Source organism: Aedes albopictus, chromosome 2 (genome assembly GCF_035046485.1).
Source record: "Aedes albopictus strain Foshan chromosome 2, AalbF5, whole genome shotgun sequence".
Classification (NCBI taxonomy): domain Eukaryota; kingdom Metazoa; phylum Arthropoda; class Insecta; order Diptera; family Culicidae; genus Aedes; species Aedes albopictus.
Window position 1 is genome coordinate 490,035,701 of NC_085137.1, and position 10,956 is coordinate 490,046,656.

Sequence of the window (10,956 nt, forward strand, 5' to 3'; positions counted from 1 at the left end):
AACACTTCAGCAAGCTGTAACTTTTCGTAGAGTGGTGCATGAAAAATTCTCAAATTTCGACTGTTTATCAATCTATCATATGTGCATCATTGGTACAAATTTGGGCTCGATTGGTTGATCTTTCGCGAATCTAGAGCCGTTTTCGCAAAACACTATTTTTTACAACTAATTTTTGAACTGTTATACAGGGGATAGACAAAATGATCGGGATTGGCAAAATTTTCACTTTTCAAAAAATGGTCAACTAACTGTAACTTTTCGAAAAGTGGATCAAAAAATCTCAAATTTTTACTGTAAGTTGGTCCACTAGTTGTCTATAAAAAATTTGGAAAAGATTGGACTATTCTACTTGAAATAAGAAAGATTCTAGGAAAAGGCGAAATTATCCGAAGACCAACTTTGAGCTGATATATCTCCGGATTCAATGAACCAAATGCAATAAAATTTTGAGCATTCATGACTTATATAATGAGCTTTAAAAAACGTTTGACTTAACTTAAAATTGATTATAAGAAAGAAAATTATAGCGATTTAATTTATTATATGAATTTTTAGTAAATTGGTCTATTTTTGACATGCATCCTATAACTTGTTTCAATTTATTATCGGAAATTCTGTTACATCCTTTCCAAGCATATCTATGTATATTCAGGTTAATTCGAGGGAATATAACTGAACCGTCTAGAATTTTGAAGCGATGTTAAAGTTTTGGCTAATTTGGCGTTTTATTAGAAAATAATCATATCGCTATATTTTTTTTCGTGTTAACAATTTTAAGTTAGGTCAAATGTTTTTTGAAGTTCATTATACAAGTTTATATTATATTATATAAATCATAAACGCTCAAAATTTCATTACATTCGGTTCATTGAATTCGGAGATACAACAGTCCAAAGTTGGCTATCGGATAATTATGCCTTTTTCTAGAATATTTCTAACTTCATGTAGAATAGTCCGATCTTTCCCAAATTTGGACCATTGGTAGACAACTAGTTGCCCAACTTACAGTAAAAAATGAGATTTTTTATGCTTTTTTCGAAAAGTTACAGTTAGTTGACCATTTTTTGAAATGTTAAAATTTTGCCTGTACCGACCATTTTGTCTATCCCCTGTATTTCCGAAACCAGTGAATCGAATTTAATGAAATTTCGAGAATTCATTAACAATATAGTGATAGTTGGTACGACGTTATAAAATGTAATATTTTCTCACAACGAATTAAGTTATATCGGTTTGAAAAATGAATCGGGTGAATTCCCAAATCCCATATAGAGGAAAATAAGTCAACTTTACAATACTACACAAAAAATACTAAATGTTTTCTTCCTTTAATCCAAATAGGCTCTAATATATCTTATTAAAGATACCTTGACAACAGAAGTAGAAAATCTTTGGATATCAAATGTAATGACATTGATGTAAAAAATTAGCATTTTTTCGAGAAGATTCAAAAAGTGTCAATTCATCACAACATTTTTCAACGTTCAAAAAGTGCTTATTTTTTGAAGACTTTTGATGCATTATTATATTCTTGATAAACGTTCAAGATTTCATTCGACTCGGTTCACTGGTTTCGGAGATATGGCAGTTCAAAAATTAGTTGTTTTATAGTTATTTATGTGACGAGTTGCAAAAAGTTGACTTTTTCAGCACAAGTCGTACATTTATCCAATGAGGCTTGCCGAGTTGGATAAATACGAATAGTGCTGAAAAAATCGAGTTTTGCAACGAGTGGCATACAAAATTTCAAATGAGTTGCGTAATGAACATTATGCAACTATTTTTTATTATGCAACTTATTTCAGTTGCATAATAAACCAGTTCGGACAAATCGATAATTATGATACCGAAATAAGTTAATCAAAATAGAAATTATGATACTGAATTGCATAATAGTTATTTATGTAACGAGTTGCAAAAAAGTTGATTTTTTCAGCACGAATCGTACATTTATCCAACGAGGCTTGCCGTTATTTATGTAACGAGTTGCTGTAAAAATCGAGTTTTGCAACGAGTTGTATACAACATTTTTTGCGATGAGAAAAAAATAATTACTGTAATATGATCATTTCCATCCGCATCATCATGCTTACAGGTGGTTGTACGAGATTACCCACGTGTTCCATCAAGCTAGACGCAAAACTTGAATCAAGTAAGCTGTGCCCCCAGCCAAGGGTTGAAAGTCTCTTAAATAAAAACAAATCAATCATATCAAACTGTGCTATAACCGTCACAGTTTTTCAAGCTCTTGACGTGAAAACACAGGTTGTTGCCCAAACAATTGCATTATAATTCATAATGCAACCCAAATGAGTTGCATTATGAATCATAATGCAACTGCTTTTTATAGTAAGGAAAAGTAGGCCGTAGTGACACTAAAACGGCAAGTATAAAATGCAATATTATAGTGCCAAGTTGCAAAAAAAATGCAATGATTTTTTCATAATGCAACTCATTTGAGTTGCATAATGTTCGTAATGCATTTCAAATGAGTTGCATTATGAACATTATGCAACTTTTGTTCATTATGCAACTCATTTCAGTTGCATAATGAACCGGTACGGAAAAGTAGGTCATTACGATACTGAAATGGGTAGTATTAAATAGAAATTATGATACTGAATTGAATAAAAAATAAAGTTTTACGAGAACGGCTCTAGCTTCGCGAAAGATTAACCAATCGAGCCCAAATTTGCATTGCAATGATGCACATATCAGGGTGTCCATTAGAGTGGGTCATGGAAATGGAAAATGGAATGATGATAAATTCAATGTTATGGAAAAATGATAAATTCAATGTTATCCCATCAGTATCAGGGTAGTGTGGGTCATCGGAACCAGTGTCCATTCAACTTCAGTTTTCCGATTCCCAGATTTTTACCAGGTATGGACAAACTTCCCGGGTATGAACAAATACAAATTATTATTGTAGTAGGACACTACTTAGTGCATTTTTACTACACAGTTTCAACTTGGTCTATAACTTGACCAGGGATCGAATCCCACTCCCGACAAACTCGCAAAATGTGAGTTCTTCCTGCGGAAGGGAAGTAAAGCGTGGGTCCCGAGATGAACTAGCCTAGGGCTAAAAATCTCGTTAATACAGATAAAAAAAATCTATAACTTGAAACGATTTTTTAAAATTCCCTAACTTTGATAATTATGATTAAACAAGCTAATCAACTACGTTAATTTCCCTTACATGCACGAAATTTTGCATGGAAGTGTTTTAATGAGTGTAATCAGTTTTGTATCTTTTAATTCCTGTACAAAACTGATTACACTTATCTGAAAAGGGTATTCTGCATAGAGGGTTCGAAAAGTCGGTACAAGATGAAAGACAGCTGAAAAGGTCGTTTCTATAATGAGGCAATGGAATCTATATGAACATATTATTGAAATTGATATCACTAAGTCTGATTTTTTTGCGAAATTTTTGGCGATTGTCATAATAAATCGGTGGAAAAAATATCGAAACATTTTTGGTGATCTATCTGGTCTTCAAAGGCAATCATGTAAAAATTATTTGCTCCATTTTGTGAACATCTTTATGTTAATTCTTCTTCTGCTTCCATCGTCATTTAAAAAAAAATCTTGCTGAATCAAAAATCTCTTGAAACCGATTTTCTCCGATTTTTTTAAGCAAAAAAAATGAGTTCTTCTCCATTAAATTCAACATTTCTTCCTTCAAGAAATGCCAAAAAATCTCCCAAAAACCTTCAATTTCTTTAAAAAAGCTGTTTTGGCCGAATATTACCGTAAATATAAGGGATTCTATACACAGCAAAAAAATCTTATGTTATCACATCATTTTCACTGCACATCAGTCGCGTCGTAAAAGTGATGTACAAATTACATCCTTTCCAAGTAGCAAATTAGCTGTTGCCGCACGAAAGTAGGTCTAGCAATCGCTAGAACCGAATTGATTGTTGAATCAAATATAAGTAAAATATTGGCATGGATTCGTACACTGGTCTGCTAATTGAGAGGCATATCCCTTACCTCTCGGCTATTTCACCGATTTAGAAGGTGTTAGATAAATATTATAGTGCTTCTACGTATCTGCTGAAATAGGTTTGTCGGCACTTTCCAGTGCCAACCAGGGTGTACATTAGAGTGAGTCAACGTTGTATGGAGGAAATTTAAATTTGATCGCATCAACCCGGAACAAAGCTTTTTCAATCTATATTAGCGTACATAACAACTGTACAGAATTTGGGAGCGATTGGTTCCATCCCCGTATTCCGCATTGCGATTGAAAATTGTTTGGAATTTAGTATGAAAAACGTGGTTTTTTGCATTTTTCTCACAAATTGATTTTTTTTTGTCTAAAACAATCTAACTAATGACGTTGATGTATAGCCTAGGATATGCCAAAAAACTTTGCCGAGAACCGCAAAGTAATCCGACGCTTGTGGAAGAAGTTATACTCTTGTTAATTCAGCTCAAAAAATAAAATTTTATTATTGATATTATTCCTTGTTAAGCACCATCAGATGATCTGATCGAAATAACTTTTGTCACAAGTGTCGGATCACTTTGCGGTCTTCGCCAAAGTTTTTCGGCATATCCTAGGCTATACTTCAACGTCATTAGTTATATCGTTATAGGCAAAAAAATTCAATTTATGAGAAAAATGCAAAAAAGCACGATTTCCCATACTAAATTTCATGCAAATTTCAATCGCAATGCGGAATACGGGGATGCAACCAATAGCTCCCAAATTTTGTTCAGTAGTTTTGAACGCTAAAAGGAATCGAAAAAGCTTTGTTCCAAAAAGCGAATAATTGTTTGAAAACGATGCAACCAAGTGAAATTACGTTCGAAAATTGATACATTGCCAGAGATTACGCACCTGGATATTTATTACAAAATTATTTGCTGTGTAGGATACTCTTTTGGGGGTTCGAGCAATGCTTACAGAAAGTCGCATTTTTCTGTAATCTTTCAAACATTACTTTACACATTCCGATGAAGATTCTTCTATGGATTCTGCTGCTGAATTATACACAGGAAATCCGTTAAAATTTCCTAAAGGATTCCATCAGAGAGTCTTTCAGGAGTAGCTTTTTATTTGGAAAATTCGCTATAATTCCCTGTGTTACTCACTCACTTTTCAGATTTTTATTTAGTAGGGCAAATTTTCTACGCTCCTCCAAAACTCTGTACAGAAGGAACAGATACAAATTCGCTGTGAATTCTATCAGGCATTTTTCTAGATTTTTTTCAATTAATGCCAAAGGGATCATATTTAAGGGATCTGGTAGAAATTATATAGAGTTCCAATAAGAATGTCACCAGAATTCCTCCAGCAACTGACAAATTTTTATTCAAACGTAAAAATCTCTTTGTCGGAAGTATCGTCTTACCGAATTATCCAGGAATTCCGAGAGGGCCTTCATGAACTTCTACGGTATTTTGCTAGAATTTTGCTGTCAGGATTTTCCTAGCAAGACTCAAAAAGTTTTTCGGGAAAGCTTATAGAAATCTGAAAAATTTCACCTAAGAAGTACAGTAGACGTTCGATAACTGCAACATGTTTACGTTTCACTTAGCGAACGGAAATTCGATAACTGCAACGCCTGACAGTGTCAACAAACCGTCAATTGACGTAAAATGAACGAAAAATTCATTCGACTGTTCATTAGGGCTAACATGGCGCACCATTTTGACGTTTGGCGGTGCGATAACTGCAAATTTGTTGCACTTACCGGACTTGCAGTTAAAAAGCATTGCAGTTAAACCGTTTGCACCGACCGAACGTCTACTGTATTCAGATTTATTTTACATGAATTTATCGAGATCCAACAGAAACTACTAACATACCTGAGAGTCTATAAAAATAGTCAGCCGGCAACCCTGTTAATGTTGCTATCAATATATTCAAGATTTGCTTGTCCCTCATGCAGTATAGACAGACACCATAAATATCGTTCCCCGTACCTTTTACAATTTCCCGTGTCTTTCCCGTATTTTTCCCGGTGATTTCAAATTCCCGGGGTTTTACCGGTTTTCCCGTGTTTCCCGGATGGATTGACACCCTGGCATATAAAAGGTTGACAAACAGTTGAAATTTGAGAATTTTGATGAAAAGTTACAGCCTGTTGAACTTTTTTGTGAGAAAAAAGTTGCCTATCATTCCAGGCCTATTCATTCCAGGTATATATAATTTGACAATCTTCTTCAATAACAATATATACCTACATCAGTAAATCTACCAACGCTCCAATCACGTACCTGAACCAACGCTACCTAACTTCCAACAGTAGTTTGGCAATGCTCGGATAATGACGCCTCCACAGCACTACTTTTAGATACCCTTGAGGCCCGAGGTAGACAACCCGTTGTTCTTGTTGGGCCCTCGCGATGTCACTTATATGCTATGCATTTACGAGTTTCTTCGTTTATCTTGTATAAAGGTTTAATTCTCTTGTGTTTTCTCCCCCAGTTTTATTTTCTCTGCTTTATGTTGTTCCTGGCCTGATTTCAGCTAGATTGAGGAGGTACGCCCCGAGCGTCTGTTCACCAAGGAGGTGCGGCTCAAACAGCGTCTGTTATTTGCATATTTTATAGTACTCTTTAGTTTAAAATCGGTCAAATGGTTCAAAAGTTACGATTTTTTGAAAATCTTTAGTTTTGAAAAACGTTGATTTTTTGGACCACCCTATATGAAAATTGGTCACCCCAATGACGAAATAAAAAAATACGGGTCTAATTATTTCCGAAGAACTACAAGCCCACCAAGTTTCACGACAATCGGAGATGCACTATATCGTTTTTCTATGGAATGGCTGTATATCTATATATATCTATATCTATATATATATAAATGAGATTGAAGTTCCTTTGAGGCAACAAAACTCACGAACGGGTGAACCGATCAGCATGACTCTTGCACGATTCGATTCGTATTCATGGTGGCTGTGTTTATATGTATAAAAAGTTACAAAAAACAACTGAAAAAGTAGAAATAGTGTAACCATATTGATATCTGGGTGTTCTAGATACTACACACGAAATACAAAACAAATCTTCATCGAACTTCAAGAAAATTGCAGTCTGTCAACAACAATCAAGACAGCTTTCATACATATCGTTAGTTTTTGTTTGGTGTGTAACTTTCGCTCTTCCGGACAAACCTTGAATAAAGGCTGAAGTTGACGTGAATGTTTTACAGAAAAAACCTCCATGAGTCGATATTGAAGGGACCATCGACTCATGGAAATATCGAGTAGTGGAACAGAAATCCATTTTCAATTTATGTTCAACACTTCGAAAAAAAAAACGTGCGTGACTGCAATTTTATTGCTCAACATGCAAATTGTTGTGTTTCACTTATGTTTCTATGTGAAGAAAACAGAATTGAACTTACATTTTTAATTGCAAAAAAAATAATTCCGGTTACGCTCTTTTTCCACATTGATCCGTTGTTTTGAATTTGGGCTCGTTGACAGCTCATGACAGCGAAATTCGGCTTGCCATGACACACACATTTTTCGTGTCGGTTTCTCCCTCCCAGATTGATATTATCAAGAGCGGGGAAGGAATTAAACACGTTTGCAATAAAACCAATCTAGAGTGCGGTGCTTAAATGAGCTCAAACGCCGTCAAACCACCACAAGATTAGCAAGACCAAGGGCAAGACAGAGATTGCCGGGACAGCTAGTACATATATAAATATATGTGTATTAGAGTGGGTCAACGTTGTATGGAGAAAATTTAAGTTTGATCGCATCAACCCGGAACAAAGCTTTTTCAATCTATATTAGCATCCAAAACAACTGTGCAAAATTTGGGAGCGATTGGTTGCGTCCCCGTATTCCGCATTGCGATCGAAATTCGTATGGAAGTTTGTATGGGAAAACGTGCTTTTTTGCATTTTTCTCATAAATTGAAAATTTTCGTCTAAAACGAACTAACTAATGACGTTGAAGTATAGCCTAGAATATGCCGAAAAACTTTGGCGAAGACCCTAAAGTGATCCGACACTTGTGGCAAAAGTTATTCGCTTGGTAACTTTGGCCAAAAATTAAGATTTTATTATTGATGTTATTCCTGTACATGTTAAATGTTAAGCACCACCGGTCAAACTGTACGTTATAACTTTTTTCACAAGTGTCGGATCACTTAGCGGTCTTCGGCATATCCTAAGCTATACTTCAACGTCATTAGTTGGATCGTTTTAGACGAAAAATTTTAATTCATGAGAAAAATTGAAAAAAGTACGTTTTCCCATACTAAATTCCATACAAATTTCAATCGCAATGCGGAATACGGGGAAGCAACCAATCGCTCCCAAATTTTGTACAGTTGTTTTGGATGCGAAAAGCAATCGAAAAAGCTTTGTTCCGAAAAATCGACTTTGTTGACCCAGTCTAAATTGTATATGCAGATGAAGTACATGATAGCGGGTAGAGACAGAGGCATAGTGCTGATAGTGGTGATAGTGCTGAGGTAGTAATTGCTGAGGATGTGTTTGAAGTTGTTGAAGAATTTGTTTATCTTGAAACACTTGTGACATGTGACAATGACGTTTCCCGTGAAGTGAAAAGGCGTATTGCAGCTACGAATAGGGCCTTTTACGGATTGCGTAACCAGCTTAGGACCCGTAACAAGCTAATGCAAACGAAATTCGCTTTATAGGGGGTGGCAAAAATGTTTGGGATAGGCAGCTTTTTTTCTCTTACAAAAAAGTTCAACATGCTGTAACTTTTCATAGAGTGCATCAAAAGTTCTCAAATTTTGACTGTTTATCAACCTATTATATGTGCATCATTAATACAAATCTGAGCTAGGTTGGTTGATCTTTCGCGAAACTAGAATCGTTTTAGTAAAACACTATTTTTTAGACAACTAATTTTTTAACTTCCATATTCCGGAAACCAGTTAGCCGAATTGAATGAAATTTTGAACGTTTATCAACAATATATAAATGCTTCAAAAGTTTTTAAAAAGTAGGCACTTTTTGAACGTTGAAAAAAGTGATGATGGATTGAGATTTTTTGGATCTTTCTAGGAAATGTTATTACATTTGAGTTGTGATATCGAGAGGTTTTCTATTTCTGTTGTCAAGATATCTTTAATAAGATATATTAGAGCTCATTTGGAATCAAGAAAGAAACACATTTAGTATTTTTTGTGTGGTGTTGTAAATTTTACTCATTTTCCTCCATATGGGTGAAAACGTGAAACCGGTATTCGTCGTGAGAAAATATAATATTTTATAAAGTCACATCAAGTATTAATATACTTTTAACAAATGCTCAAAATTTCATTAAATTCGATTCACTGGTTTCCTGGTTTAAAAATTAGTTGTCTAAAAAATAGTGTTTTATGAGAAAAGTTCTAGCTTCGCGAAAGATTAACCAATCGAGCTTAAATTTGTACCAATGATGCACGTATAATAGGTTGACAAACAGTCAAAATTTGAGAATTTTTGATGCATTCTACAAAAAGTTACAGCTTGTTGAACTTTTTTTGTAAGAGAAAAAAAGTTGCCACCCCCTGTATATAAGACGCTGCTATATATATGCTGTATATATGAATATGATCGTGATGTTTCTTTTTTCTATTTCATATAAATGTTCAGCAAAGACGTGAAGTTACCTAGGCTCTGGAACTATTTTGACAGTTTCCGCTATACATACATTATTCAATCAATTTCCTGCCAATTGACTTGAATTTTTGTACCCGGTTAGAAACTGGAAGTGCCTCACCATATACGTGTATATAATTATTATAAAGTTCACCGACTTACGATAGAAAGTTCCCGGAATTAGACCCCCACCCCCTGAAAGAGCTGAAAGGATCCACAATCCTACAATAATCAAAACTAGAGCGAACCAGAGTGAAACGAGTGAAAACAATCATATATAAGATGCGCAACCATGCGTCTCCATCGGAAAACAAATTTGAAAAACTTGATTCCAAATCGTCTAGAATTGTAGCGTACTGCTTCGGCTTGGCAACTGAAGTTAATGCTTTGTGATGGGGATAAATAATCACAAAAGATCTTGATACATGCTAAAATTGAACATACCTTTGATAACCGAGTCCTCGTAGTTCCAAGCCGAACGATTGATGTGGCTTCCTTATCGCCAACCGTGACTGCAGCTCCGAACAAGAAATTCCCACTGCTGACTGCTTTTGCCTTTTTGTCTTTACCGAATCGATATTCCTCCTCCCAACAAAAATTGTATTATTCGATTCTGAACAGCGTTACTTCAATCCTACCAAGCCCAGCACTTTTGGTTTTCCCTTTCCACCCGTTTTTCCCACACTGAATGATGATGGTGAATCCGCCGCAAAAAGCCACACACTGCACTGAACTCACCAAATGGCACACAATAGCTTGGAGAAAGAACGCCTCAAAGGAAAAACTGCGCTTTTCTTCTGCTTCGACGCGTTTGCAAATCAAATATGTACGATGATGTCCTTGTTGGTTGCCAAAAAAATCAACTTCCTCCCGTTGTCGTCCAAAAATATTTGTCGAAGAGCCTTGAAGGTTAAGTTTCCCACTCAGCTGTCACTGAATGGAAGGAAATTTCAATGGCTTGCTGCGATTCCGATTTCGATTCCGCGCGAGAGCTCCCCACCTGAACCGAATTACGTCCAATTTTCTCGACGGTCAACAACGGACTGAACTGAATCGAATCAATCCGACCAATCGCAGATGTGCGGGTGAGACGACGAGCATTGACATTCATGTATCCTTCGGGTCAGAACATTGCTGCATTGGGTGGGCTGAGAGACCACAGCCAGAGACATGCTCCCGTCTGAACGCGCTGCCACTCATCGCGATTTTCTCTGCTGTATACCAAACGATATAATTTTTCTTCTCTTTATTTTTCCAACATGATTTTTGTGCTAGCCCGAGTGAGAAAATTCGTAGTCGTTTGGATTAAATCGTTGAACACAGCTGAGATAACTGTGACCAGCGCATTTACGAATGCTCCT

General features: G+C 35.7%; 1 protein-coding gene across 2 annotated transcripts in view; it reads right to left on the bottom strand.

Annotated features, from left to right (window-relative positions):
* The window catches only part of LOC109423298 (snake venom 5'-nucleotidase), a 123,354-nt gene extending 112,712 nt beyond the window's left edge, over window positions 1-10,642 (bottom strand). For both annotated transcript variants that reach the window (XR_002133249.3, XM_029870601.2), the window contains exon 1: window positions 10,040-10,642. The gene's annotated coding sequence lies outside the window, so the exon portion shown is untranslated. The remainder of the gene's footprint in view (window positions 1-10,039) is intronic.
* Window positions 10,643-10,956: the final 314 nt, after the last annotated feature.